This window comes from Ammodytes marinus (genome assembly GCF_949987685.1).
Source record: "Ammodytes marinus genome assembly, chromosome: 13".
In the NCBI taxonomy this organism is placed as follows: Eukaryota; Metazoa; Chordata; class Actinopteri; order Uranoscopiformes; family Ammodytidae; genus Ammodytes; species Ammodytes marinus.
Window position 1 is genome coordinate 16,033,026 of NC_137217.1, and position 5,193 is coordinate 16,038,218.

Below are 5,193 nucleotides of genomic sequence, written 5' to 3' on the forward strand. Positions count from 1 at the left end.
CCTTTGAATCATTAGATAAGATGACATTTCAAAACGAGTTAAGATCATTATATATATAATCAGTGTTAAATCAGCCTGGCTGGGATTTTTCATTATATGGCTGTTTCGTCACATGGTCTTTGATCCTCAATGTTGTGTTCTATCTCCATCAGACATGAGTCCTTTTTATAATAAGAATGAGTGCTATAGTTTCCAGTAAAAGGCAGGTAGATGGTGGGGTGATGCTCAAGAGAGAAGAATGTGCCTGAGTTGTCCGATACCTCCTGCTTGTACCTGGAACCACCAACCACAGTTACAGTCTGTTGCCCTATCAGAACAAAACAGGAGGTTCTTAACAACTATGTGACTATTACAGTTTTTCACAATTGCTTCAACACATTTCCTGATAGACTACCTCACTTTTTCAAAACCCTAAACACAAATCTCAAAACTCAAACACAAAATGCACAATCCTTCACTTCTCTTGCAAAAGCACACTCTACCCTCAAAACAATGTTAACTCTTCACTAAATGGTGTTTTCTTTTCAAATGACAAACACATACATCATATGCCTAGACATTTCTAGCACTCATTGAACACTGGTGTGCAGAATGGAAAACACTATAGTATAAATGCAAACCACTATATGAATGCTTTATCAGTAGAATTATGCCTTTGCATGTCCATACACTTTCACCTACAGTAACAACAAATACTTTACGGTTTTTGCCAAATGCTTACACACATGTTGCAGAATAGTTTATTTTGCCATTTCAAACAAACACAATGAATAGGTAGGACTGCAGTTCAAGCATTTCAGTGTGTCAGTATAAACTACTGTACTGTACAGTAAAAAACAATTAGGCTACAGTAAAATTAGGGAACAATGGTAAAAAAAACAGCGTTGTAAGGAATTGGGTGGTTGGATTATGAATCCTTTTATGGATTCCGCCTCCTGTTTACGTCTGGCCACATCGCCTCATCAACAACACACTCAATGTCATCTTTTGAGAAGCAACAGGGAAATGATCACCTGATATCCAGTCTAAATCTCCTAATTATGGAGCGACTCAGGTTGGGCTGCACTCTCTGTCCAGGCTCCCTCATTGATAGGTCATGATCTATAATATGGTCCACTATAGTGTCCCTGTTGTATGTGTCTCTGTCTTTTGCCTTCTTTGTCCTCGTCCTCCTGTCGCTCTCTCTCCTCCTCTTCCCCTGACTCTTACTGTCTCAGAAAGGAGCTGAGCTCACCTGGGGTCTATTTGTAGTGCTAAGGTTTAGACTGATTGGTATTCAATTAGTTTTTTTTTTTCAAGAAGTGTGTTGGAGAATTTCAAACACAGTGCAAAGCATAAATCGTGTTTGTAGGGTTGGTGCTTTGGTTTAGGGCATATTTACAAAAGTTAGAGGTTGTGATGCTGTGGTCATAGCAGTCACTTTTAGTGTTTACAGTATTCGGCAAAAACTGTATTTGTACTAAAATGTGCAGTCTACTGTAAATCACAGCAAACAGGAGCTCATCTCTGACCCTTCTATAGCTAACTGCACAAAAGCCTTTAGAGATTAGAAATTTGATTGGCAGTGTGTTCTGTGTGAATACCAAGAGAGAGAATTCAGGAAGAGGGTGCAAGATATAGAGAATTGTGTGTAGTGTTGTGAAAAATGTGTGTCTTGGAATGAGAATATGAGTCTAAGGCAGGAAATGTGTTTGGAGTTCAGCAGAATTGGTTAAGCAGTTGGTAAATTAGTTTCAGATTGTGCACATTGTGTCTGATGCTCCAAAAAATGTGTTTAAACAATTGTGAAAAACTGTAAAAGAACAAAAAAACACTTTGTAGCAGAGCATTTCACAATAGCATTAATTTTGGTACACCTTGTCTAAATTACTGGGTATTAAAGTGTACAAGCTTTAAACACGGTGTTCAGTTACTGACTTTTATACATGTAATCTCAGTCATAGGGAAAGTGAAACACATTTTAATGTTAAGGTAGCCTGGTGCTACCAGACCATCGTACTTCATTTCATTTGTACAGAAGGTCTGGCAGTGCTGTAATTGGCAAACGTTCACTCATGGAGGCGGGTGTCTGTTAAAGTTTAAAACTATTGGATCTGCCCAGTGCCACTCTGGATTAGCCAACCAATCGCATAACCTTTGGTCGTCACGTGTGTCATGAGCCGGCTTCTGGCAACTGAAACTGGAGCGCGACTTCGACGGCATCGTTCTCAGCCACTCGCTCTGTTCGCTGATTGGACCGGCTGTCGAATCTCCGGCAAAACTGGGAAATGGGCTGTACACCCAGACTGACTACTGAAGGGAAAATAAAATTTGGCCGGAAGTAGGCGGGCGGGCGGAGCCAGGCTAATGTTAAGGTATCCTTGAACAGCAATTGGATTGAAAATGACTGCTGGCAATAGATATGGCACAATTTGCATATACAGTATGTTTCTAGGCATCACACATGGAAAGTACCAAGTAACAAGTAGAGCATTATAGTTTGTAATTTAAGTTCTTAAATGGATGGCATGGATCTGTATTGATTTGTTTGATCATTCTGACCGGATAAAAACTGTGATTCGTATAACTTGATTTTATCATTACATCTCAGGTCTGCATGATATTTGTGTGAAGCTTTGAATGTGGGTGGATACAAATGAAGAGACAGTACACATGTTGATTTGAGAGCAGTTTTCCTTCCCAAAATGTGCTTAGTGTCAACTACAAAACGTATGGCAGAATATAATGCAATTATATCCAAAAGCCCTGAATACATACTTTTATAACAAGATTGAATTAAAATTGCGTACTCTCGTTAAGCTTTACACTTCCAAAAGGACTCGCAAGAGACTGATTAAAAAAAAATAATTATGACAATTGAAAAAGCAGAGGCCTCGGATATCCTCAAGTTCCAATACATCCAGTGTTTCTTGTAATGTAACGATAGCATTTCTTGAGTATTGTCTGATTAATGCCCACTTCTTTCAAGCTCCATGCTCAAACTGAGAAAACTCTCTTGTAATCTTCTGGTTTATTCAGATTAAGATTATTAAATAGTTTAATTGATTAATAGTAATAACCACAACCTTATAGATTTCGTAAACAGCTCCTGCATTTCCAGCCTCATCTTCTGGATCCATCTTCCTCAATCGATCAGAATTTTTGTAGGACAGCCTTTTTATAGATCTTCATCAAGCCCTCCATCGTACGTTTAAAAAAAAGCCCAGTTAGTCTCTCCTTGTTATCAGGAATATTCCTTTGAAAATGTCCACTTATCTGAAAAATCCAAAGTTGCATAGTGCATCTTTAGTATCATGTAAACCAGTGGTTCTCAATTATTTTCTGTCATGCCCCCCCTAGGGGACAGAATTTTTTTCGCGCCCCCCCCTAAATTGAAATACTATTGAGAAACTGATAATATTTATTTATTTATCTGTACAAAACCACTGTATGAGTTTCTGGCATGAGCATTCTGCATACAATCACCTTATTATCAAATTAGATAACAAAAATTAGCTGAGATAACTTCTGCAGCAAAAAAATTCAAAGTTCAGTTTATTAGCTCAATTTGTAACATTTAAACAAGTCTCAGCCTGTGTCTCAGGACAGAGAAACAAGAGCAAATGATTCACTGAGGTTTGCATTTCATAAAAAAAAAATTAAACTGTAAACATAGTTAAGGTGGTGTTTTTTTATTAGTATAGGCCAATAGGCCTTCTGTGATGCGATAACCAATAATTAATTAATGTTATTATTAGTCTACTTGCTTGATTTCTTTTTAAATAGCCTACAGAGACACTTGGAGACACGTGTGGACATTTATTTACTGCAAATCGCGGCCTTTCGCGCGGATATGACCATACACAAGCACACATCACGCTTGCTAGCACTTAAAAATAAATAAATATATATATATTTTTTTTTTTGGTCAGTTGGAAATCAAGGCAGCCCGCGCCCCACCATTTGAGAAGCACTGATGTAAACAAAAGCAACAATGAAAAAGTGGTCAATTGATTGAAATAAGTAGGCCTATTATTTTTCATGTTTTTGCACATTGCACTTTTTAGTTATGTAATGATATATTTGTGTTATTGCCTTTACATTTGATTGATAACCTTTCAGCGACATTTGTCACTCCGTGGTTGTGTGTTAGAGTGGAGGGTCCTGTTTGAGCAAGACAGATATTCAAGTGTAAGTCAGTCCAACCTAAAGCAAGAAGGTGTAGACTGACACTCCTTTTTTTTGAAAGAGCGGAAAAGTAAACTAATTGAAGTAACAAACACACATCATTAAAGTTCCAAGGTGGTCCTTTGAGGGTGTTTTCAGGTCTTGAAGGATATATGTTACATAATGCCTAATGACGTCTGCCATTCACTCTTTAACCAGACAATAATGGCAGACTGACAGCAGAGGATTTGGGGTCAAGGCACTCTGGCATTGATAGTTAATCCTAATATTACGTTTGTTGGGAAATATACACAGTGTCACATATTTAATACAAATCTGTTTTGCAATAGAAGTGCTTCCCCATATGATTCAGATTCGTTTTGGGGGATGTTGACTTCTGTTTTAGCAACCAAATAATCAATGGACAACAGCCCTGATGTGACACACTGTAAATGTAATGACAAAGTTCAAAGCAAATTTTAGCTGAATATTCTCTAGGACTTCTTCAAGTTCTTGTGTGTATGTTTCTGCCTCCTTGTGGTCACCTGGGGGCTTGTCTGTTTCACTCGACTGTACAGCCTCTCACACAGGCCAGTGGATAAAATGAATCTTCTTTAAAATCGAATATATACATTTTAGAACCTTATCAGCACAACTGCCACAACAGATGTCACTTAGTGCCCTCACTCAGCCATTACAAGTATGACCTGGGCCGCATTACATCTGCTGAACCAAGTCAGTATTACCTCTAGTTATATACAGCACAGTTCAGACTGGGCACCACTGATAAAGTTGTGCATCCTGCCCTCTAGTGGTGGAAAGAGTCACACACAGAGACTTTCTGTAAACTATGATGTAACATTTTGTGGGAAACCAGAGGATTGATCGAAGAACTTTATTGCGCTACATATATCTTCCCAAGACTCACATTCCTAAATCTTCATCTCCATCTGCTTGTGACTTGTTTGCACTGGTATTGATGACCAATACAGAGCCCTGCAAAGGCCGACGAAAATGTAGGCGACGCGATAACATTAATATACACAG